A 26,776-nucleotide genomic window follows, 5' to 3' on the forward strand; every position below is an offset into this window, starting at 1 on the left:
TTTATTTATTTTTTTTGTCTGTGCTAGGTCTTAGTTGCGGCACGCAGGATCTTTTGTTTTAGTTGCAGCATGTGGACTTCTTAGCTGCGGCATGTGAACTCTTAGTTGCAGCATGCATATGGGATCTAGTTCCCTAACCAGGTATCAAACCCAGGCCCCCTACACTGGGAGCGTGGAGTCTTGGACCACCAGGGAAGTCCCTACATTTTGCTTTTAATTCACGGAGAATTTACTTTTGAATATGGTGTGAGATAGGAATCCATCTTTTTTTCCCCCATGTAAATTACAAATTGTGTACCATATACTGGATAATCTCTCCTTTCTCTGGTGGTCTGCTGTGCCATCTCTGTCATAAATCTGGATTCCATATACGTGTAGTTCTGCTTTGGGGCATTCTATTCAATTCCATTGGTCAATTTATCTGTCCCTGTACATATATCACACTATATTACTTACTAGGGCTTTGTAGTATGTTTTATATATAGTAGAGAAAGTCCTTACATCTTATTCTTTTTTTTTTAAAGAACTGTTTTATTATTTATTTATTTATTTATTTATTTTTGGCTGTGTTGGGTCTTCGTTTCTGTGCGAGGGCTTTCTCTAGTTGCGGCAAGCGGGGGCCACTCTTCATCGCGGTGTGTGGGCCCTCCACTGTTGCAGCCTCTCTTGTTGCAAAGCACAAGCTCCAGACGCGCAGACTCAGCAGTTGTGGCTCACGGGCCCAATTGCTCCGCGGCATGTGGGATCCTCCCAGACCAGGGCTCGAACCCGTGTCCCCTACATTGGCAGGCAGACCCTCAACCACTGCACCACCAGGGAAGCCCACCTTATTCGTTTTTCCGGGAATGTCTTGGCTTCTTTTAGGACTCTTCCCTTCCATATAAATTTTAGAATTAGTTTGTCAAATTACTTAAAAAGCCCTCTTGAGATAAGGACTTGAGTTGAGTTGACTCTATAGATCAATTTGAAGAGTGTTGATGTTATTTTCATATTATGACTTTTTATCCATGAATGTGGCTCATCTCTCCATTTACTTGTCTTATGTAATGTCTTTCAATAAAGTAAATTTTTTTCTTTTTAAAGGTCTTCCACACCTTACATCATGTTTATTCCTAAGTACCTTAATTTTGGTTGCTATAATAACTGACATCTTTTAAAATTAAGCTTTCTGTTTATTGGTGGAGGGTAGAAATGCAATCAATTTATATTATTCACCCACCTTGTTAAACTTTTAAAAATTAATTCCAGCAATTTCTAGTCTGTTGTGTTTTCTAAATAAGCAATTATATTATCTATAAAGATATCAGTCTTATTTCTTCCTTTCCAAAACTTATACATTTTATTTCTTTTTTATTATTGCACTGGATAGGACTTCAAGTACAATGCTGGAAAGAAGAGTTGATGTGGACATTTTTATCTTGTTCCTGATTTTAAAGCAATGCTTCAAATCTTTCACCTTGAAGAATGATGTTTGCTGTAATTATTTGATAAAAGCTCTTTATCAGGTAGGACATTTCATTATGAATTGGTGGTAAATTTTAGCAAATATTTTTTGCTACACTTGTTTTGATAACCATATGGTCTTTATCCATTAATATGGTGAATTATATTAATAGCTTTTCTAATGTTAAATCACTCTTGTATTCCTAGGATCAACCTAACTTGACCACAATACATTATCTTTTTTATACACTGCTGAATTCAATTTCTAGGATTTTTGCATCTAGGTGAAGAAATGAGATTGGCCTCTAATTTTCTTGACCAATTTAATTTCTTTATATTCCTCCAACAGATTTGTCACTGTAGCTAAGCACAGGTCAATTATCTCCAATTTAGAAGGCCCTTCCTACCACTGCTGGCTCCTAAATAGCCTTTCCATTCTGGCTTTCTCTCCTAGCATCAGTGCATTGATGCCTGGGTACCAGCCACAGTAGAGACCAAACACCCCCCTGGAGGTCAGTGGCAGGCCTGAAGAAGCCAAACGCTTGGAGGTCTGGCTGATTGTCAATCCACATCCCTGCTCTCCTACTCAAAACTCACTTTGTCTAAGAAGCTCTTCTTGATTACCAGCCTGTGATCTACTTTGAAGGCGGGGACCATGTGTTTTCCGTCTTTGTATCCCCAGGGTCCAGCACAGTGCGTGCACACAGAAGTTGCTGATAAATGTTTGGGAAACTGAGTTTACCCAACCCAATTCTGCGTGCTTCCTGGCTGAGGTGACCCTGATTTAATTTTTTTTTTTTTCAAAATAGTCGAGCTTTTTTGCACTCATTACAGGCATAGGCTCTGTCTCACAAGACAGACAGTGATTATTTTGTAGATGAGAATTGTGTCTACTGAGGAATTGCTTTTGACTTTCCAACTGCAGAGCCTGCCCTTCACTGACCCAGAGAGTCTTGTCCATCTGTGTTGTCCACATCCTTTCTCACAGATTGGAAACTCTAGGTAGGCTTCGCTCTTTAAGGTTTCCAGGAGGGCATGTCCTCCGTGCTTTCATGCCACACCTTTGCCCATGACCTTTTCCTAGCCTGCCCTCTCTCCAACCCCTCTTCTCCAAATGAACTCCTCTGTCTTTTCCCTTGTACTCAAAGGTCAGATCCTCAGTGAAGCCCCTCCCTACTCTCCTCCTTCCCTTCCTCTCCCCCTGGAGTCATTCTTTCATCCTGTGTGCTCTTCAGCTGTTGTATACATGTGCCTATTGGAAAAAACAACAACAACAACAAAACCCACTTTCTTTTAAACCCTGAAATACTTCAGTATATATTTCCTAAGATCAGGATATTCTCTACAGGGGTTACAGTACAGTCGTCACAATCAGGATATTTATCGTGGATACAAATACATCTTCGAATCCACAGTTCATTTTAAAATTTCATCCATTATCCCTTTCTTTAACTTTATTGTAACAATTGTCACATTGTTTTATAGATGTTTGTTCACATTTTTCTGTATCCTGTGTGATCACATGCACACAATCACACCCCAAGGGTCTGGACTTGTATCTTTTATCTTTGATTCCAGTAAGGTGACTTGTAAGGAAGTTTTGTCTTGTGTGTGTTTAATTAATTAATGCAGTTGTATGACTTGTCTTGCTTCCTCTAGTATTCCCAGTCTGGCCCTCCCCTCCTCACTCTGGCTTGTGCTCCCTCATTCTATGGACCCACGCCCTCCTCCTCTCTCCATTTTTCTCTCTCTCTCTTTCTCTCTGTCTCTGTCTCTATCTCTCAAAAACCCTTACACTAACGTCATTCTGAGCCTTCATCTATACTAAGTAGTAAATGACTCATGGTGGCTTGCAGTGTCCTTCTTCCCAGTGGTAGATACTGAGGGACAAAAAAAATAAAATGAATAGTACGCCTTTCCTGTCCTCGATGACCTGCATTTCTAGTGTCCTGTGTATTTTGGTTTCTTCCCCAAAGGCCAGCACCGTGGCTTGCCCACCACTGATGCTTGCTGGCTCCTGGTTTGGTGAATGGATGTAAGCACGAAAAGATGGCTCCCGAGATGGAGAGCCCAGGGTCCAGCACTCTCTAGCCAGGCCACTTGGCCACATAATCGATGGCTGGACCTGATGTTCCAAACCAGGGTTATTATATTACTTCTCTTTAGCTTATTTAGAGCCAACAGGCTGTTCTGAGAAGCATATCAGACTAAAAACTTGGAGTGCTCGTTTTATGAGGGAAAAAAAATCACTAAGAGACGGAGGAGAGAAATTGAAAAAGGACTGAAATTCACCTCTTGGGGGTTGTCACTATTTTAAAACGCTTGACTTTGTAACTGGTATCATTTATCCCTTAAACGCTTGGAGCTCTGTGGAGGAGAAAATACTGCAGAATTTGTAGACAGATTCCCCTGCCCTCAGTAAGCTTGTAATTTATGCCATGGGCCTTATTTAGCTCCTAGCTTGCCCCCGTGTCCCATTGCTCACTGTGTCTTTCCATTCTTTGCATTGTTCTTATGTTTATTTAATTGCACTGTTGATGACAAACCTTTGTGGAGGGCCAATAATATGCATGACAATGTAAGAAACGGGGGAATTAGGTCCCAGAGGGCTTATAATACAACCTCGACTAGGTTTCTCTGTTCTTCCATCTCTCCACTGCTTTTTGTTTTTTCCTTGGTGTTCAGTGCATTCTCAAGAAGGCACCACCCTTCACCTGCTCCCTCCACATCTCTTAAGTACTAGCCTCTTCCCAAACCCACATTTGACCCTTTGGCTTCCTGTCCTGCCTGCCTCCTTTTCCTCAGTGAGGCGTTTCGGGACAAAAACTCATTCTTCACAGGTTGGGCCAAGTGGTTTTATCACAGTGGAAAGGAGACCGAATCCCTGGTCTTCCATCTTTCTCTGGCTAAGGCACTTTCAGGCAGAAGGTGATTCCAGCGGCTGACGAAGCCCAAACTCTGCCCAAATGTCACCTTCCTCTGTCTGCAGTGTTGGGGAACCCCTCGTGTGCTGGCAGTAAATCCTGCGACAGCTGGTTCTGGGTAAATAAACCTGGTCACCCGATCCCTGCAGGCTCCAGGGGAGAGGCCTTGAGGGGCTTCTCTGCCCTCAGGGTCGTTCTGCTGTGGGGCTGGTTTCTTGGGGGATAATTAATGCTCCTCTGCCATGGTCCCAAATCAAACCGAGTGGTGGGCTGCTGTTATGACACCTTGCGATATTTGTTGACACCATTTCCCTCCTCAAATTGCCATCCTGTCTTCCTGAGGTGAAGGGGAGGAGGGGGAGAGAGGTGTGGAAGCCGTAAGAGGAAGGCAGGGAAAAGACTGAGGTCACGTCTCAGCCCAGAGGGGCGCTGCTCCCTACTGTGCCTTATCTGATGCTTTGTCCAATCTCCTTGGTGTCTCAACCCCCCTGGGGTTCTGGCTGCTTCCCTCTCCCACCCCCCCACCGAGGTGATTTTTCACAGTGAGTCCACGTGTCCCTGACTTTCAGCTTCTAGCTCTTTCTCAATTCTAGCCATTGTTTCACTTTTAAATGTACATTAAATAGCCCATCTTTCTTTGATTCTTTTCACCTTGCTGGTGTTTGTAGATGGAATGAACGTCCTTGATTTATGAGTTAGCCAAGCTGTGCATAATTATTTCTTCATCTTTACTCATGGATTCTTCCATCCCTTAATCACTCTTGTTTTTCCCTGAACTGTCACTTTCTCTACATTTGTCTGGTAATGGGGCAGCTGCTTCCGTGTCCAGTTCCTGTTCTCAGCGTCTGAAGAGGGCAGTTAATGTGCTCAGGACCCGCCCCTGCCCCTTCGCATTATGAATCAGCTTGTTGCTGATTGTTCAGCACTTAACACTTTCATAATTTCACCCACTGTGTTTATTGAAAGTGCATCCACCATGGAATAGCACAGTTCACCTCCCTCTCCCTTTCTCTCTCTCTCATTTGTGGGTGGAAGGGTTGTTCCTGATCTGTGAATGTATTTACTCACTGTTGCTTCTGAATAAGGCCCTACACCTACTTCAATTTTAGATGCTTTTCTGAATCTCCGATTGTGTTGGGAATTCTGGAATAGACATGAGGTGGAGGAGGGGACTCCGGATCTAGTTTCATGCAGCCTGGGCTCAAATCCCAGCCTTCCCTCTCCCCCTTCCTAGCTGAGTGACCTTGGGCAAGTCCCTTAACCGCTAGAAGCCTTGCTTTCCTGATCCATCAAATGGAAATACTATCACCCGCTCCCCAGTGTTACTGTAAGGATGAGATGAAATGACTCATGAGCACAGCACGGGGCAGGTACTCAGTTTATATGCATTTTTTTTTTCTGTCCATGCACTTGGTTCCTTCTCCAGGTGATTCCCAGACTTCAGGGGTTTGTAGACTAGGAAAATCTCAAAATACATTTTGATGAGCATGAAGTAGGCCAACTTTTTCTTTTGCCAAGAAAGAACAGTATAAAAAAACACAACACAACTGATCTCCATCTCTTGTCACTAAATTTCATAAAAGAATATTTGAAAACAAAAAATAAAGAGGACATCATTTAAGAATTAAAAATGGAATACATTGAGCTTACGAAAACCCCTCTGCATCGTTCTTATTTATCTTATCTCACTAGGGATGGGTGGAAACTTGGTTCACAGATCAGCATTTGGGAACTCTTGCCCTCACTGACAACTGAGGAGGGCTTTCCAGATGCGCCTATCCTTGCTGTGGACACCTTGCCCTGAGGTGGGGAGGGGGTAGGCGGAGGATGACGAAGCAGCGCGTTTTTCCGTGTTAAGTTTAAAGAACTGCTGAGGTGTGATTGCTGAGTCCGGGGACCTGGTGGACGATTAGAGAGCAAATGTGAGAAGCTGATGTGCACAATATAAAGTATGTGAAGAGAGCAGAGGCAGAACGTTTCATGTCTGAGTTCCAGGTAAAATAACGGCTGTATTTGCATTTGAGTTTTTTGTTTGTTTTTTAAGACACAAGCAAACAACCAAAATTTGCCACGTCCGTCTGTAGCTGAAGGGTGTTTGGGCTCATGATGATTTCACTCTGACCCTCTTCCGAATCACTTGTGGGTTTCCAGACACACACACCAACAAGTATACTTTGGGGTTGAAACATTCCATATCTGGTCTAAGTGCAGAGGTGAATTGTTTTTGAGAAGTTTGAGCTAACTCTGCTCATCTGGTTTCGCTTAGGGGAGTGTGGAAAAATCCTTGTTCCTTCCTAGGAGAAAAAAATCACACAATACACAGATACACACAAACACGCTCATCATCTAGGATCTTTTAAAGTCAGGTTAACTCATACCTGGGTGGGGAACATTGGCCAGATAGGGAATCTTAGTGGACAACAATTGATCTGGTGTCTGGAAGCAGGCACAGAGCAGGCCTACACCCTGTCTATGTCCTGTGGGAGCATAGCGCCCTGGGCTAGGAGACTGCACTGGAGCCCTTGCAGAGAAAGAATCAGGAACACCTACTGTGTGCTGGGTACTCCGCAAAGCACCTCATTTATGTTGTCTTGTCTGACCCTCACATAACCCTTGGAGCTAAGCATTATTAGAAGGCCCATTTTACAGATGAGAAAACTGAGGTTTACACAACTTCCAGCAAAAGTTGTCCACAGTCACACCAGAGCTGGTCAGTGCTAGAGCTGAGATACACACGGAGGCCTTTCTGACTGCCATTTCAACTACTAGGATGTTTAGCTCCTAAGATCTTAGGTCTGACAGACTTGAACTGACTTGAACTATCCCTTCTGGGGTGGCATTTGGAAAAGGAGACATCGCACACACATACACACAAACACACACACACACATTTAAAAAACTCTGAAGCACTCCTAAAACACATAGTGTTTCCCCCTTTCTTTAAAAAGGCAACCTAGGAAACTTTCTGGAGAAGAATTTAAGCCTTAGAATGTTTATGTTCTTTGACCCAGAAATTGCCCTGCTAAGAATTTATCTGGTAACTAGTATGTTCCAGGCTTCTCCAGCCCATTGGTCCAAAGGACTATGCTCAAGTGTTCCCTCCTCAGAGGGGCCCTGCCCACCCAACCTGAGGTGGCTCCCCCCGCCTTCACCCTTCCTTGTCTTCTTCAAAGCACTCCCTCCAGCTGAAATGACAGGATGTAACTGTCAGAGAAGGTGAGTCCCATGATAGCAGGGACTTTTCTGCTTTGCCCCTGCTTTATCCCCAGTGACTAATCAGCATCTGACTCATGGAAGGCCCTCAACAAAGGTTCACGAAGGAATGAATGAGCTTACGTTACATAAATCCCTCAGATCTCAATCTCTGCTTGACTGACAGCAGATCTAGTCTTTCACAAATGTCTCGCTCTTCCACCCAGCTAAAGTTCCCCTTGAAGTTTCCATAAGTCCTGGCCCTGGTCATCACTCACCACCTCTGTCAGTGAGTGGAGGGGGACACCCAGGCATGTCCCTTGAGACCAGAGTCCACAAACCCTGGTCTCCTGTTGTGTCACTGCGCCTGCTGTCCTCCCTGGCCCCAAATGCTGCCTCCTCTTAGAGGTATCACACCGCTACTGGGTGACTCGGGGCTCACCCATTGGTGAGGCAATTTTAGGCCTGCAGAACTCTGCCCATTTGCACAGGCACTGAGGCAGCCCCACTTTCATCAAGTTCTGTTTGGGAGTGTCTTGCAGCAAAGTTGCCTAAGCCCCAGTGTGTTCTAGCCCTTTCCCTGCACCCCAACAAACAGACGTGTCACAAAGCACCTCCAGCCTCAGAGCTGCTGGGTACGGTGGGTCCACTCTATGTGTCTACAACTTGCGTTCTCTCCAAGCCCAGGCCCTGATTCAGCATGAGGGATCCCTGAGGAGTGGGGAGAGGCACATTTCAGAATCAGAATGAGGGCTTCCTTGGTGGCACAGTGGTTAAGAATCCGCCTGCCAAGGCAGGGGATACAGGTTCAAGCCCTGATCTGGGAAGATCCTACATGCTGTGGAGCAGCTAAGCCCGTGCGCGCCACAACTACTGAGTCTGCGCTCTAGAGCCCGCAAGCCACAACTGCTCAAGCCTGTGCGCCTACAGCCTGTGCTCCACAACAAGAGAAGCCACCATAATGAGAAGCCCGCGCACCGCAATGAAGAGTAGGACCCGCTCACCGCAACTAGAGAAAACCCGCTAGTCGCAACGAAGACCCAACACAGCCAAAAATAAACAAGTAAAATAAATAAATTTATTTTTTTAAAAAAAAGAATCAGGATGAGCATCTCTCGGTAACGAAGGGTGGGTGAGAGAGACAGAAGAGGCCCTACCCCCTTCCCTGAGAAGGCCTCCTTGCCTACTGCCCTCTCCTCTGGGTTCTTTTTCTGCAATCTGGGCTCAGTTTTGTTGTTGTTTTCTTTTAATCAACTTTATCAAAGTATGATTTACATACCAAAAAATGCACCCATTTTAAGTGCCTTAAAACTGTATAAACTTGTGTAACCACTAGTACATGGAACATTCCCATCACCCCCAAAAGTTCCCTTGAGTCCTTTTCAGTCAGTCTCCCCCATCCCAGGCACTGGTTTGTTTTCTGTTCCTATAGTTTTACCTGTTCTAGAATTCCATACAGATGGAATCATATTGAAGGTACTCTTTTGTGTCTTCTTTCACTCAACATATTTTTATATTTCTGGAAAATGTTGTTATACAGAGCAATGGTTTATTTATTTTCATTGCTGAGTTGTATCCCATTGTCTGGATAGACCTCAATTTGTTTATACATTCACCTGTTGATGGAGACTGTCCCTGTTTTTGGCTTTTACAAATAAAGCTGCTATGACTATTTAGTATTAGTGTTTTGGTGGACATGTTTTTATTTCTCTTGGGTAAATATCTAGGACTGGAATTGTCAGTGATATGGAAAGTGTATATTTAATTTTATAGAAACTGTCAAACTATTTTTCAAAGTGGCTACGCAGAGGAAGGTTTGGTCTAAATCCTTTCACCGGTCTTGTCTAAGTTCCAGCTTCTGCCCTTTTATAACTCAAACGAAATATCAGATAAATATACCTATTTATATATTCTCAAGGATGTTCATTGCAGTCTTGTTTAGAAATACAAAAAATAAAACCCAAAACCAAAAAACTGGAAATGATCCAAGTGTCAAAAAATAGTAGACTGCTGATTCTTGGAGTGGGGCAAGAAAAATATTAATACAAGATAAACCTGTAGCATCTTGTAGGGCCAGAAAGTAAGGAAGTGCTCAGAGAAACAAAGACTAAACCCACAATGATGAATGTCAAAGAAATGCAGGAGCCAAATGAAAGAGCTCCCAATGGCTGAAAGTGGAACAATTTGAGGAACAAAACAAAGTAATATTGGATTATAACCCAAAGTATAAAATAAGTACCCATGAGTCCATACTGATATTGATGATTGAAAAAATGAAAATTGAAGGAGAAGAGACATATCTGCCATGCAGAAGAATTTCAAACAATTTATGTAGATACCCTGCCCACAAAGAGGGGGATTAACTCCTCACTCCAGAGTGTGGGCTTCACATAGTGACTTTTTCCCAAAAAGTACAGTGTGGAAAAGGGGGGAAAAGGGAGTAACTTGACAGAGGAGAAACATGACAAACAGTACAGCACCCAGGTGATCAAGGTCAACATCACTGGTGATAAGTCATGTTGATGGTATGCACCCTTGATGGGATATGCTGAAAATAGCAGTTACCTCTGTGGCCTTCTTCCCCAAAACATAGCCCCTGTCTAATCATGAGGAAAACATCGACAAATATCCCAATTGAGAAGCATTCTACAAAAGACCTGGCTAGTATTTCTCGAGACCGTCAAGGTCATCAAAAACAAAGAAAGTCTGAGAAACTGTCACAGTCCAGAGGAGCCTAAATAGCCATGACAACGAAATGTAATGTGGGGTCCTGTATGGGGTCCTGTGTGGGGTCCTGTGTGGGGTCCTGTGTGGGATCCTGTGTGGGGTCCTGTGTGGGGTCCTGTGTGGGGTCCTGTGTGGGATCCTGTGTGGGGTCCTGTGTGGGATCCTGTGTGGGGTCCTGTGTGGGGTCCTGTGTGGTATCCTGTGTGGGGTCCTGTGTGGGATCCTGTGTGGGGTCCTGTGTGGGGTCCTGTGTGGGATCCTGTGTGGGGTCCTGTGTGGGGTCCTGTGTGGGATCCTGTGTGGGATCCTGTGTGGGATCCTGTGTGGGGTCCTGTGTGGGATCCTGTGTGGGGTCCTGTGTGGGGTCCTGTGTGGGGTCCTGTGTGGGATCCTGTGTGGGGTCCTGTGTGGGGTCCTGTGTGGGATCCTGTGTGGGGTCCTGTGTGGGGTCCTGTGTGGGATCCTGGAACAGAAAAAGGACATTAGGTAAAGCAAGGAAATTTGAATAAAATATGGATTTTAGTTAATAATGATGTATCAATGTACATTCATTAATTTTAACAAATGTACCATATTAACGTAAGATGTTAATAATAGGGAAGACTGTTATTTGGTTGGTGTGAGGTATATGTCTCTCTGTACTAAGTTCACAACTTTTCTGTAAATCTAAAACTGTTTAAATATGAAAAGTTTATTTAATCTCCCCCCCAAATTGTGGACTGCTTAAATAAATTATAGGAGCTTCATAAAATGGAGTGTACTATAGATATGGAGTGGATGCAATAGATATTTGTGTGTGGCTGTAGAAAGAGAGTTTCAAAACATTGTTAGGGTGAGAAAAAGTCAGTAATGGAACAGTATGTATGCCACGATCTCATTTTACAAATACATTCACATGGGAAACGTGTAGGGGGCTAAGTCAACAAGCTAAGAGAGGTTATCTCTAGGTGGTAGCATTTCCAATTGTTTAACTTATCTTTCTTTTTGCTTACTTGTATTTTTCTCATTTGTCTATGATAGCTCAGTGTAAAAATAGGATGTCATAGTCAGAATCCTAAAATGACCTCCAATGACCTTTGTATAATCCCTTCCCCTGGAGTGTGGGTGGGTGTGTAAATATGTCGGCTGCCACTCCTTTGATAGGTTACATATATGGCAGAGGTGAGGAGGTTTTTGCAGATGTAATTCAAATTCCTAATCAGTTGACTTTGAGTTAATCAAACGGGAGATTATCCTGTGTGGGACTGACCTAAGCAGGTGAACCCTTTAAAAGAGGACATAGACCTTCCCTGAGATCAGAGAAGGTCCTGCTGGTCTTGAAGAAGCAAGCTGTGAGGAAGTGAATTCTACCAACAAGCACACAGCTTGGAGGAGGACCCTGAGCTTCAGGTGAGACCCCAGCCCTGGCCACCACCTGCACTATAACCCCGGAGACCCTGAGCAGGGGACTCCGCTAAGCCATGCCCAGCCACGGAAACTTTGAGATCATAAACTGATGTTGTCCAAGCCACTAAATTTGTGATAATTTGTCACGTAGCAATAGAAAACTGAGAGATGGTAAAAAAAAAAAAAAAAAACCAACAATAAACAAAGGAAAAGGCAATTTAGGACAAATAGGATGAGATAGCTTCATTTCCAAACAAACTCAAAATGCCATTCTTTTTTGTTTTTGTTTTTTTCGGCAGTACGCGGGCCTCTCACTGTTGTGGCCTCTCCCGTTGCGGAGCACAGGCTCCGGATGCGCAGGCTCAGCGGCCATGGCTCACGGGTCCAGCCGCTCCGCGGCATGTGGGATCTTCCCGGACCGGGGCACGAACCCGTGTCGCCTGCATCGGCAGGCGGACTCTCAACCACTGCGCCACCAGGGAAGCCCAAAATGCCATTCTTATCCAGGTTTTGGGCTTGTTTTCTGGGCTCTTCATACCTCCTCACTCTAGCGTCTTTCAAACAATGTAGGTAAAGTTGTTTGTATTTTATGCCAATAGATTAATCATACCAAATGCTACGGATAAGAGGACAAATACTTTTAAACTATATGTAGCTGTCATCCAGTAAACTCAAGCGAGTCGGAAATAACTCAGCTGTAAAGGATGAAGGCAGAGACAGCTATTAGAGTGTCTGTTCCTCCCACCCCACCCCCACCTCCATGGAAAAAATCTTCTTTAAAATAACATATAATCGTTATTTTAAAAATCTAACAATAGAGACAAAATGAAAGGACATCCTTCTAGGAAAGTCATTTTTAAGATTAAGAAATCTTTGAAAGAAGGGTGTGTGAAGAAGGACTATTTTATGTGAAAGAGGGAAAAGGCTCAAGTTCCTGCACAGGTGCTGTGCCCTGGTCCCAGGCAGCCCCCATAAAAGCTGTCATCACTGTCATCATCATTAAACGCGCACACAAGCCCTTTTATGTCCCATACATCGTCTTGTTTGGTAAGTGCCTGTAGGGAAGAGATGGGAGTTTGCGAGAAACAAAGTGAGAAGCCGGTGGTCTCAGAGGTGAGAGCTGACATCCATGGGGCTTTCCCACACCACGTTCAGGTCACACTTGCCCTGGGACCCAGGCAGGCCCTGGGTCCAGACCAGGCTGGCTGGGAGGATGCTGTCATAGGGGTCATTACACTGCTCGAGTGTCCTTTTGACTTTAGAAGGAGCAGAAAAGGAGGCTACCTTTGAGGTGTGATTTCAAAGTTAGGGATAAAACTCTGGGCTCAAAATTATTTCAATGACTACCTTTCACTGCGCTAGTGGTTCACCGTTAAAGATTCACTTGGGGGGATTTTGAAGGGTTTTCTGTTTTCAAGAAGCCCTTCATGAACACAGATATCCCCGGGGGACCTTTTTAAAGGGAAGCTAAACCTCGGAAAAGATTACATAAAACCAATTGATAGTAAGAATGGCTGAAAAGTGGAAAGAAAGAGAAAGGGGCCAAATTCCTGGAAAAGGTGGTGGAGAGCAGCCTCTGCCTGTTTCACTGCCTTGTGTAAACAAGAGGCTGTGTGTGTGTGTGTGTGTGTGTGTGTGTGTGTGTGTGTGTGTGTGTGTGTGTGTGACTCCCCCTTCCTGCATCCATTTCAGACACTGCTGAGGATTGTGATGCACTTGCTTGCTGGCCTTAAGCATCCTTCTCAACACAGCTCCCCAAGGTGTCACTACCAGTTGGCTGGGGCAGGCTGGTGAGATGAGGCCTCGTTGACATGAACTCAGGTCCTGGGCAAGCCTTGGCTGTTTGGGATAAGACTTGAAGAGGTCAAGGTGCAGGACAGTAAATGAGTTTTGGGACGCCAGGATTAGTGTAGTAATAATATAATTGACCACCTGAATGTTGTTTGTGATATAATATCATCTCATGTAATCCTCATAAAACCCAGGGAATACTCCAATCAACAAACAGATAAGAAAAGGCTCCGCTAGTACATATTGGTGCCAGAATTTCCATCTGAGGCTTCTATCACTGAGCTCATATTTTTTCTGCCACCCCTCCAGAGCCTGGCTCTGCTGTCATAGATCTAATGGGGGTAATAGAATAAGAGCACAGAAGTAAAGAGGAAAACCTTTCCAATCTGGCTTTCACTCTCATCATTTATCCCTGAGACAACATGGCTAAACTCACCACCAATAATCCCCATGTTCCTGAATTTCATGGGCATTAAAACATAAAAACTTAAACAATTCACCAATAAATTTTTGTTTGAAAAATGCAAACCATTCCAAAGTATACAGTGTAAAAGCGAGTCTTCCTTTACTGATCCTTACTAACGCTAAACCACTTTTTAGGTTAATCATTGTTAACAGTTTGCTAGATATTCTTCCAGACATATGTCTATGTATTTATACCCATATAAATCTAAATACGCAAGTATACAGGTTTATAAATGTATACCAATAAGAGTTTACTCTATCTATTGTTCTACAACTTACTTTTTCACTTCAACCTGTCTTGGGGGGCTTTCTATTTAAGCGTCTATAAATTTACATTATTCTTTTACCCTGCTGCCCAGTATTCAATAATATATGCCATTGTTTTCTTTCTACCAAATGACATTTCTGTTATTAGCAGTTTTTCAGTTTTACAAACAATGCTGCAGTGAACAGTATTGTAATCACAACCTCTTGTATATGAGTGAGCATTTCCCGAGTATAGATACATAGAAGAGAAATTGCTGGGTTAAAGAGTGTATGCAGTTTATATTTTTATAGATGCTGTCAAAACAACCCCCAAAGTTGGTACCATTACATTTCTACCAACAAGATGTGAGAGTAACCCTTCCCCATCTTTGCCCACACTGAATATTATTAATCTTGAAAATCTTAACCATCTGGTGGTTGAACAGTGATATCTTATTGATTTATATTTTAATTTATATTTTCTGATTAGTAGTGAGATTGAGCAATAGGTACTTTTAAAATCTTAACTTAATCTCTCAGCAATTGTTGATACTCTCTCCTTAAAATACTCCCTTTCCCTGGCTTCTGTGACAAGCCACACCACACTGCCCTGGCTTTGCCTCTATACCTCTGGTCATACTCTTTCAGTCTCCATCTCTGACTTCTCCTTCTCCACCTGGCTTTAAATATTGATGTTCCTCAAGGTTTGGTCTTAGTCACCTCTCTCCTATTCCCCCAAACACGCAGATCTCTTAATTGACATTCTCTCCCCAGACAATCTCATTCAGGCCATTTCTGCCTTCGAACTTCATCTATACACCAATGACTCTCAGATTTGATGTCCATCCTCTCCTCTCCTGTTGCTCTAGATCTATCTACAGTATTCCACATTTCTACTTGGATGCCTCAAGTACATGTTAAACTCACCATTCCTAACATGAACTCAAGAGCTTATTCACCCAAACGAGACCTTCTTTAGGATTCCCAACTCAGTGACTATCTCACCAACTTCTGGTTGCCTAACAAGAACCGAAGGACTCATTCTTGATGGTTTCCTTGCCATGATCCCAGTATTCAGTTCATCCCAAGTCCTATTGGCTCTTTGTCCTGAATATCTCTGGAGAGTGTCCATTTCTTTCCTTCTCCACATGCCCCACCTCCCCAGAACTTGTGCAGTGGCTTCCTAACTGGCTGAATCCATGCTTGGTCTTGGCCAGCCTATTCTCTACAATATAACCAAAGTGATTTTCAGAAAGCAAATCCGATTATGTCATTCCCCTACATAAAAATACAGCCACCAACTTGTTAAACACAAAGTTGTTTATAATTGTTGAAAGAAAGGAAGAAAAAAGAGAGAAAGGAAGCAATAACTTAAATATTCAACAATAACAGATGGGTTAAACACATTTAGTTCATCCATCTGATAGGACATGTAGATATAAAAAAAAGTGTAGTCCTAATAAATCAACTGCAGTTCAATTAAAACAAAAAGTGTAGTTCTATCAACTATAAAGGATCAGATAATTGCTATTATTTAAAAATTTAGAGCAGTGGTGACTGATAGAAATATAACATGAGCCTCATATATACTCAAAAATTTTCTAGTAACCACATAAAAATGTAAAAAGAAACAGGTAAAATTAATTTTAATAATATATTTTATTTAATCCAATATATCAAAGATATTATCATTTCAACATATAAAAATTATTAATGGGATATTTTAAATTATTTTTTCACACCGTCTTTGAACTCTAGTGTGTATTTTATACTTACAGCACATCTCAATTCAGATGCTAAATTTTCATCAGAAATACTGATCTCTGAAGATTTAGGTTTCATGAAACTTACAGTTGAAAAGTAGAGTCACATACCCACATTGTTCCAAACATACTTAAACAATTTCCAGTAACTGAATTGAGGATCAGTTTTAACTTTAAATGTACGTTAATTTAAATTCAATTAGAAATTTAGGTCCTCATTTGGAGTAAGCACATTCCAAGTACTCGGTTGCCCACATGGCTAGTAGCCACTGTATTGGATAAAGCAGTTCTAAAGTCAAGTAAGAACTGCAAGTTCCCTAATTCATTTTTAAACGTTGCAAACGTTATTATAAAAATCCTTCAAGGGGTAAAAATATTATAGCCCAACCTCTCTTGGGAGTAAATGCTAAATAAAATATTAGCAAATGGAATCAAGCAATATTTAAAAATAATCATAACTAAATAGGGTTTATTTAAGGAACGCAAGAATGGTCCTTCCTTAGCTTTCCTGTTGGCATAAAAGATCCTGTTCAAAATTGGCATAAAAAATAAAATGCAAATAAACTTAATGAAAATGGATGTTTATAAAGAAACTATAAAACCTTGCTAAAGGACATGAAAGAAGGCTTGAAAAATGGAGAGGCACACTCCATGATCCTGAAAGGAAAGACTAAACATTAGCAAAGGTGTGAAGTCTTCTAAAATTAATCTGTAGTTTTAATGTAATCCCAAAGTGCCAAGAGAGAACATTTGTTGGAAGGGGGAGGGGACTAGTTAAACTAATTCTAAAGTTTGTTTAGAAGAATAAACATGTGGAGAATAGCCAAGGAAATAATGAAAAAAGGATAATTTGTTCTAACTGATATAAAAATGACCTATAAAACTATAGTGATTAAAAACATGGTGGTACCAGTGCAGGAAAAGACAGATAATGGAGATAGGCCCATGAATATAGGGGAATTTCATATATAACAAAGATGGTATTTCAATGTGGTGGGGAAAGTATTTACTATTTAATAAAAGTTATTGGTATCACTGAATATCCTTAGGGGAAAAAATAAAAGTTATGTCAAACCACACTCCAGAATAAACTCCAGAGAATTTAAAGATGTGGATATTAAGAAAATTAAACAAACAAAAACCTTGAAAGTTCAAGAAGATAATACTGGAGCACATTTTAAAAGAATCTGTGGGGTGAGCAGAGCCTTTGGTAATATGGCGCTAAACCACGAGTCATGGAGGAAATGATTGACAGGTTTGACTATTTTGGCAGACACCACTGGTTACCAATGAGATGTAAATAAAAATCTGCTGGGGACCACTGGGAAAGATTTTCCTTCCCGATGAGAAGACAGACCTGAGAGATGAAAAAAAAATGGTCCTTATCCTCTTCCTTCCTAATTGGCACGTGAGGATGTAGTATTTGGAGTGTAGTAGCCATCTCACTTTACAAGGGGAGACACTGTCCACACATTATAGATGGCAAATTTGAAAGATGTACAGGGACTGATGACATCTCTGAACCATCAAACCAATTCTGGGACAAGCTACCTCTGGATTTCAGGTTAATTAAATAGTTAATATTTTAAATGGTTTAAACTGCTGTTACTTGACTTTTCTGTTCCCTAGGACGGATATAAACATACAAAGATAAAAACATCCTATGGCACAAGACACAATGAACTGAGAAAACAGTTTCAACATTGATGTCAAGGTTAATAGCCTTAATAAAGGTGACTACTTAATAAAAGAACCTCTACTCACCAGAAAGAAAAAAAGAGAATACTTTAAGAAAATAAAATGGGCAAAAAGCATAAACAGATAATTTGTAAATTAAATTCAACTGACAAAGATATAAAAATACACTCAACCTCACCAATAATCAAAGACTTACAGATTGAAATCACAATAAAATATCATTTTTGGCCATCATACTGGCAAAGATAAAAAGAGTGATAATGGTTAATGGTGTGGAGAATGGTGTGGAGATGGTGTGGAGAATCATCTTATCTCTTACTTGTTGGAGAAATGTAAATTGGTACAATTTTCTACAGAGCCATTTATTAATATGAATCAAATTTTAAAAGATGTATCCTACTTTTCTCAGCAATTTTCCTTTTAGGAATTTCCTTTTAGGAATATTCAAGGGAATAATCAGACTTGTGACAAAGATATATATACAGTGATATTTAGTGCAGTATGCCTTAGAATAGAAAAAAAATGGAAATAATTCAAATGTTTCCAACAATAGGTGATTAGTTAAATAAATTATGAGCATTCATTGAATGGAATGGAATTCTATGTAGCCATTAAGAAGGATGATGCATTATATGTGTTAACATGGAAAGATATTCATGATCTACTGATAAGTAGGAAAAAGCAGGTTACAAAACACTATGTGTTATGATTCTGTTTATGTAAATGTATGTTTATACATATGTATATACATACATATAAATAAAAACTTGAAGGATTTCTTTTTTAAGAATAGTGATTATCTTTAGGAAGTGGGAATCTGAGGGAATTTATTTCTCTGTATTGGTTGAATATTTTATACATCAGAAGAAACAAAATTGATTCCAGTTTAGGAAATAAAATGTTTCCAGAATAATTTGCAATGATATGAAAAGAAACATATGATATATTGTTAAGTTTAAAAATGGAATACAAGTCAATGTTATAGTACGGTTATTTTATTTTATTTATTTTTATTTTTAAAATTTATTTATTTATTTTTGGCTGTGTTGGGTCTTGTTTCTGTGCAAGGGCTTTCTCCAGTTGCGGCGAGCAGGGGCCACTCTTCATCGTGGTGCGCGGGCCTCTCACTGTCGCGGCCCCTCCCATTGCAGAGCACAGGCTCCAGACGCGTGGGCTCAGTAGTTGTGGCTCACGGGCCCAGTTGCTCTGCGGCATGTGGGATCCTCCCAGACCAGGGCTCGAACCCGTGTCCCCTGCATTGGCAGGCAGATTCTCAACCACTGCGCCACCAGGGAAGCCCAAGTAGGGTTATTTTAAGAGTGGAGCTAATTTTATTGAAAATTACCTGGAAAGTTGTACACCAAAATGTTAACAGTAGTTATCTCTTGGGAGGGGTGTCGGGGGCCGGTGCGGGGGGGAGGTGGGATTGAATGATTTTTATTTTATTGGTGATACTTCCCTGTTTAAAAATATTTTTAAAAGATAGTTGTTACTCTTAAAAAACAAAAGAAAGAAAGGAGGAAGGTGGGAGGGGGAGGCGGGATGGACAAACCAAGACTAACTTGGACCAAGCCCTCTTGGAGGACAGCTAGGATCCTGAGACGCCTTCAAGATGGGTTGATTTGATGGCTTTAAATACAACCCCTGACATTTATTTAAATTTTTTGGTTTTTTGTCTCCCAGCTGGAGACGTCCAACATCCTGGGATCTGCACAGGGTGAGCCCAGGAAGAGGACAGTGGACACTGACACATTGTGGAGTGTCTCCGTCCAGCCCATAAGGATCCCTTTTCTTCTGCCTCCTTAAGGGGCCCTGGCAGTATCACAGTGGACTGTGCCAGGGTGACCCTCTGGCCCAAGTGGAGCAGAGCAGCCTCTCCTAGACATTCAGAACTGGGCCTGAGAGCTGGCCTGGGCCTGGCTGGCCACTTGGGGTGGCTACACAGAGCAGAACACAACTCTTAGTTGAGGCCTTAGAGCTCACTTCTATTTCCTGAGGCTCCTGGTACATTAAGAAATAAAGGGGCTTCCCTGGTGGCGCAGTGGTTGGGAGTCCGCCTGCCGATGCAGGGGACATGGGTTCGTGCCCCGGTCCGGGAAGATCCCACATGCCGCGGAGCGGCTGGGTCCGTGAGCCATGGCCGCTGGGCCTGCGCGTCCGGAGCCTGTGCTCCGCAAGGGGAGAGGCCACGACGGTGAGAGGCCCGCGTACAGCAAAAAAAAAAAAAAAAAAAAAAAAGAAATAAAGAAACAAGGTTACAAAAATGATGGTATATTTCTAATGTCTATATGAAACAAATTAATCCTTTTAACACCAAAAAATATAGTGCCACAAAAATGATCTGTTCACAAGATAGTTACAGGATTTATTAAAAATATTAATTCATAAAAAAAATATTAATTCATGGTGCACTACAGGCAGTGTGGTCCGGAGCCAAAAACGCCTGCGTCAACCTCCCGCTCCCCTCCCGCCACATGCCCCCGAGGCTGTGAACTCCATGCACAGGAGGAAACCCAAGTGCAGCTGGCAGCAGGCAGACGTGGGGAGCCGCTGCTCCAGCTTCCCAACCCTTGCCAGGGCTCGAGTCCAGGTCCTTCTGAAGCCCACTGATCTAGCCCCCTGAGACACTCATCCTTCCAACGAGGTCCCTCATTCACTAACTCCGCCTGACGGTGGATATCTTTCTATCACGGGCAATCAAAAGAACTTCAGAACAACTTGCCCACATCCCAGATTCTTATTTTTCACTTGCGATGAATTCGCCTCCCAGGGAGAAAGGGAATTTTCAGCTTCCGTGGCCCTAGTCGGCAGTGAGTTCATGCATATTCTCCCAAGGTGGAGGAGGATTGTTTAAAAGATACTGAGTGGCAGGGAGAAGAATGTCACCTCAACATCCCTCCACCAAGCTGGGAGAGGTTTGGCTGAGTCTCAAGGGCACAGGTTCAGACAAGGGCAGGCTTGGCTGCCTTACTGTGAGCTGGAGTCATTTTCCTAGTGGTGAAAAATGTTGGGGAGCCTTGGGGCCCTGCTTGAAGACCTCTCCTAGAGTGGCTTGGTCCTAAAACTGGTTTCCGAAGTGGGGTGAAGAAGGTGAGGCAGGGTATATGTCCTCTAAGGGGTTGACTTGGTTCTGTGGAAAAATAGAGCAGTAGAAGCTGGTCACCCTTATTTCTCTGTGGTTCCCATGGTGCCTAGCAGTGAGCCTTAAATAAAACAGACCCGCAGTAGCTGTTTGTGGTCCCCGGTGCTGCTGGCCACAGAAAGCCTTTGTCCTTTGCTCTTTGCTCAGGCAGCCCCAGGAGAACGTTCCAGGACTCACCTCCTGCCCTCCCATTGCAAACTGGAATTCATTCATTTAGTCAACAAATATTTCCTGAGCACCTACTCTGTGCTAGGCTCTGACTAGGGGCTGGGAATACAGGGGTGATGAACCAGACAGTCGTGGCCCTCTCTTGGAACGTTTACATCTTTCCATATGACCTTTCACCACCACCCTCAAATATACGTGAGATGAAAACACTCACAAAAAGAATCATGTCTCATTTCTCTAGACCCACCAAAGACTACCAAACTTGCAGTTTGAGAGAGAGAGAGAGAGAGAGAGAGAGAGAGAGAGAGAGAGAGAGAGAGAGAAGCGCTCACTAGAGAGAAAACTCCTAGTTTTGTGGTAGTCCCCTAGAACAAGGGGCCCATTTTTGTCAGTTCTTGTTCAAAAATCCCATGTCCCCCACTCAATGCACATACATATGTTACTCTCACAGTTTACATTCATAACATGTCCAGCTGGAGAGTGGCAAAGTCTGCCTCCCACATTATACAGAACGGATTGGCAGCTGGGACTGAAGGCGATAGAAATAAGCTATTGATCAAAGGTTATAAAAGTACTGCCACTGGTATCCTGTGATGCTTGCCAGCTGAGGGCAGCAGTAAAGTGCTACACAAATGCAATAACATTTATAACCCGAGGGCAAGTGCTTTTTACGTGAAAATAAAAAACTGATCCTCTATTTAAGTCTTTCCCCCTCCTTGGGCTGGTTGGCCTTTGACAAGTGCATGGACAGATGCCTAAGCAGGGCCACTCTGGATAGGCTGGCCTTTTACTCTCTGGGTAGGTGACATGGGTTCTCTTTTTCCCCATGCCAGTGCCTTCTGGTGGTCTTTGGAGTAACCTGCACTTTTTTTTTTTTTTTTTTAACCTGCACTTTTAAAGCTTTTCTGGCAGGCAGAAAGAAGAAGCCATGTCCCTCCATCCTGAAAGGCCCAATAACGCCTTGGCCCCATGGCCTGCCTTGGTTTGCTTTGTGGACGTTGCCTGGTCCTGTTGGGAGCTGAACTTTTCACTTGAATGGATGCTGGAAATCACTCTTTAGAGCTTCATTCTGTGACATTTGTAAAAAGGAGAAGTCCTATTTTAGGGAGAAATAAATGGAGAAGAGATATGGCTCTGGAGGTACTGCAGAATAGTGAATGCGTCATAATGACCGGACCTGAGCAACTCAGCTTTTTCTTCCAAAACTCACCAGACCAGCGCTTCCTAACGTGTTCACAGGAACATCAGTCCTGTAAGATGCTTAATAAACAACTGGGCTGTATAATCAAATAAATTGGGAAAATACTTCCTCTTGGAGATTCTTATTGGGTCTTTGCAATTTAAAGGCTCTGAGAAGTCCTGCACTAAGGAAACAGTGTAACTTTGCTTAACAGCATTTCCTGGGTTTACTTGATTGCCAAACTGTCCTCTCACTTAAAATTTCTTTGATCTTTTCTCGTTTTATTACCTAATGCCTATGAACAACAACACAATTTGGGAAACGCTGCCAAGGTACTTACGAAAGGATATGACATTTTGCCTGTTGTATATTGTATGCCTACCATGTGCAAGACACTTTACATGGATTATTTCTAACCACCAAAACAACTCTGCAAGTAGTATTATGCCTATTTCACAGATGAGAAAAATGAGGCTGAGAGTGGATAAATAACCTTCCCAAGGCCATTCAGCTAAATAATAACCAAGATTCTCACTTAGGCTCCAAAATTTCCTATTATACCATATGTCTTCCTACCTGGGATAGAGACTTACTTACATCTCTTTTTGCCAAAGAGTAGGTGAGTTGCTCTTCTTCAGAGATCCTTGTCTCAGAATTCATTCATTCTTTTTAAAGCCTTGCCTGATTTATCTCTTAGTCTAGCAGTACCCTATATCTCCTTCCTCCTGGCTCTTGGGAATTCCCATTAGAAAGCAGAACCTGAATCTAAGTAGCCATGGGCAGGAATCCCAGTTTTGCCATTTACTATTTATGTAACTTTAGGCAATTTACTTAACCCCTCTCTACCTCAATTTTCTTACCTATAAAATTTTAAGTATGTACAAAACATCTGGCCCAGAATGCTTAGTAAATGGCAGCTGTTATTTTTACTGTTAATGATTAACAGTAAGTCTTCACAGAGGGAAAAAAAAAAAAAACTCATCAAGAAAAATTTAGGGGGGCTTCCCTGGTGGCGCAGTGGATAAGAATCCACCTGCCAATGCAGGGGACACAGGTTCGAGCCCTGGTGCGGGAAGATCCCACATGCTGCGGAGCAACTAAGCCTGTGTGCCACAACTACTGAGCCTGTGCTCTAGAGCCCGCGAGCCACAACTACTGAAGCCCACGCGCCTAGAGCCCATGCTCCGTAACAAGAGAAGCCACTGCAATGAGAAGCCCGCGCACCGCAATGAAGAGTAGCCCCCGCTCACCGCAACTAGAGAAAGCCGGGCGCTCAGCAATGAAGACCCAATGCAGCCAAAAATAAATAAGTAAATAAATAAACAAAAATTAAAAAAAAAAAAGAAAATTTTAGAGATCCCTGTTTTAAATCCCCAAACTATCCTGGTGTGATAAGATACAGATATTTTTGTGTTGAAGATGAAAAAACAGAAATCTGTTAAGCCAGCGGCTTTTTCAATGTACAGCTAGCAAATAGCAGAACTAGGACTTAGATTCCAAGTTCACAGAAATTTAAGACACTTCGATGTGTCAAACAGCTAAATGTACCTGAGAAGGCAGAGAAATTCAGATTTAAAATTTTGGGAGCTATTTCCAATTGAAATCCAATCAGCAATAAGGATAAAATATCTCTGAAATTTAAGTTTGGTAAAACGAAAAATGAGAAACTTTAATTTTAAAGATTAGATCTGGGCTTCCCTGGTGGCGCAGTGGTTGAGAGTCCGCCTGTCGATGCAGGGGACACGGGTTCGTGCCCCGGTCCGGGAAGATCCCACATGCCATGGAGCGGCTGGGCCCGTGAGCCATGGCCTCTGAGCCTGTGCGTCCGGAGCCTGTGCTCCGCAACGGGAGAGGCCACAACAGTGAGAGGCCCATGTACCGCAAAAAAAAAAAAAAAAAAAAAATTTAGATCTAAAATTAGATTGGAAGCAGGGCCCACGTGTATTACACACTACCATATCTTGTTTGTTTGTTTACTTTTTCTTGTTATTCACAATTACTCAGGCCAAATCATTTTCCCTTAAAACAACATTTTTGTAAATTGACTTAGGTCCCCATAACAGATGAACATAAAATCTCCACATTAATGTTGTCATACTCTCAGTTGGTTTTGCTCTGTGATCTTTTTGGTTTTGCCTAGGCTGCTGAGGCGAGGATGCTCCAGGATGAAATGAGCTGTCTTTAGGCAAAGTTAGTCACAAAGCTTAGGTTCGAGCATTTCAGCGTGGAATGAGTCTGTTCCCATCAGCCCACTGATGTTTATCATAGGAAATGTAGTCTTCATCCAGATTGGAATTGGAATGAGTTTTTCTTTTCTGTTAGATGAACAGCAACAACACAATGTACTTGGAAAAACAAGTTTGTGCTTATGCTAATTGAGGAAGTAGTATTAAAGTGTTTGTGGCTCTGAGACTCATAACCCCTGTACCTTCGTGGAGTCAAAAGTCCCCAAGTGGCTATTGGAAAATGCTTCTTGTTTTTTAATTCTCACTCTCAATGAGTTAGGAGCACATATTGCTGTTTCTGGTCCCTACTTCTCTGTGTTATCTCCCTATCCACCAGTGAAATTCTTAGCCCAAAGTTGCTAACCCACTACTACCTCTAGTTTCATTCACCCACCCAGATGCTGGGATGGTAGAAGTAGTGTTATTTTAAATTAAAATTAAAATTTAATGAATTCCTCTGTCTTTCATTTACAGCACTAGTTTTCAGTAAACTCAGTCTTTTGCAATTTCTATCTCATCAGTTCTCTGCAGGCAAAGAGAGGAACATGAGCAGTATGGCGTGTCCATTTTACAGATGGGAACAACAGAGGACTGTACCCCAAAGCTGGGAACAACCTCTCACCCATCTCATCAACATCATAGTGTGGAAGAGATTTGGCTTATTCATGCAACAAAGTGTAAAACACAAATGTTCAACCTCTGTTTAGCCCTGGGGGAGTAATAAAGCTTTCATCAATAGACATCTATAGACATAATGCTTTGAAAGTTTTTTGAGTTCTGCGAGCCTTAAAAACAGTTATTATTTGAATAGTTTTCTTAGCATTGCCACCCATGGGGAAATACTATCCCATTTTAGGGATGAAACTAAAAGGAAAGTACATTGGCTGGACGTAAAAGGAGAGAATAAAGTCTAGGTCTTCTGCTTTTCCACTCCCACCACTTTGGGTTATGGTTCTCTGTGTGTCTAGCTCGGATGCACACAGATGTTGAGTTTAACACTAATGGGTATCAGGTTCATCCAGAGATCATGACCTCAGTATATAAATTATTCAGCAATTAGGTTGATGTGACTATTTATAGGTCATAAATCAGTTATAAACTCAGAAATATGAGAACAGGTCCCTAAATAGGCAATTGTTACCTATCAAGGGCTTAATTTAAATATGCAAGGTTGAAGCCAAGCAAATTACATATCTGATACCCTATGTGTTGGGCTTTGGGAGAAGTGGTTAGGATGGGTGCATTAATTATAACAAGGGATGAGGGGTAAGTCCTGCTATGACAAAATGGATTTCTATCTTGAGCAAGCTCCAAATAGTTGGTAATGGCTGATGCACTGTGTTGAGAAGGATTCTGAGGCTAAGTTCAGACCTCTGGTAACCCACAGGCCACAGATTTGCCATCCCTGACTTGGGTATTTCATACTCTTTATCCATCAGTGACAGATGTTTCCTCAAAATGAGCACAGTGGGTCACATTTATTCACCAAAATTGTCCTGCTGAATCTTACACTCTGATGCATCTCCTACAACCAATCAAGGAAAAAGAAACCAAATTGCCTCCTTTCAAAGACCCTTAGAGAGAGGATAAGCCATTTGCAAGATTGAGATAATGAAGAAGAAATAAGGACACTCTAAGGTCCAGCTGTGACAAATCAGGCTGCTGGCTGGATTTGGGGTAACTCCTTGTTGCCGTCATTCAGAGGGGCAGATTTCTCTGCCATGTCTGGGTTCTGAGACTCAGACTGCCTCCTTTCTTTTCTTCTTTAGTAGTATATCTTTCTCTATTCAGGATCCAGGTCGATTCAAGTGCATCCTTCCATCGTATTTCAGTGTGAAGGAATGCCAGGCCAGATACATTTGAGGTCATTCCTAAACTCTAAGTTGCTCCAGTCTCCTAGCCGTGGATAAAGCCCTAAATGAGTCCCCTTCCTTCAGTGGACAGGGCTTTCAAGGATCTGACCCCTGGGATTATGATTCCTGTGGCTGCTTCTTCTCTCGTTCCTCTCTATAGGCCCACATCAAACAAACAATCACTCCTAGACCTTACTCTGGTTTCTGAAAAATCAGGTCATGTCCTGTTTGGATGCCAGGCACACCCCTGTGGCTTTCTGTTCAGAACCGCACTATCTTTACAGCTCCTTGGTTCAGCACCCTGCCTGCCAACTCCAGGTACTCTGCTTTGTCTCAGGCTTAATTCTGCAGGCTTTCCCACAGACCAACCCTCCCTGCTGGTCCTGGGGCTCAGTGATAGCACCCCTTAGCTATTTTGATCCAACTCCCCTTCTGTGCAAAATTTCCCTTTTTTTCTAAAAGAATTCTTGAGATCTCTGTAACTTCTTTCCTATTGTCCCAAGGGGCATCATCCTAAATAGATAATAATTTACATTTATTGAGAGTTTATATGCCGGAACTCATCCAAACCTT

At 42.4% G+C, this 26,776-nt stretch overlaps 1 long non-coding RNA gene across 1 annotated transcript; it reads left to right on the forward strand.

The window, feature by feature from the left end:
• The first annotated feature begins 1,409 nt into the window (after nt 1-1,409).
• Nucleotides 1,410-25,092, forward strand: LOC132525471 (uncharacterized). Its single transcript, XR_009542242.1, has 2 exons — nt 1,410-1,505; nt 24,872-25,092. It is a non-coding gene; the product is annotated as an uncharacterized LOC132525471 (long non-coding RNA).
• Nucleotides 25,093-26,776: the final 1,684 nt, after the last annotated feature.

This window comes from Lagenorhynchus albirostris, chromosome 9 (genome assembly GCF_949774975.1).
Source record: "Lagenorhynchus albirostris chromosome 9, mLagAlb1.1, whole genome shotgun sequence".
Taxonomy (NCBI): Eukaryota; Metazoa; Chordata; class Mammalia; order Artiodactyla; family Delphinidae; genus Lagenorhynchus; species Lagenorhynchus albirostris.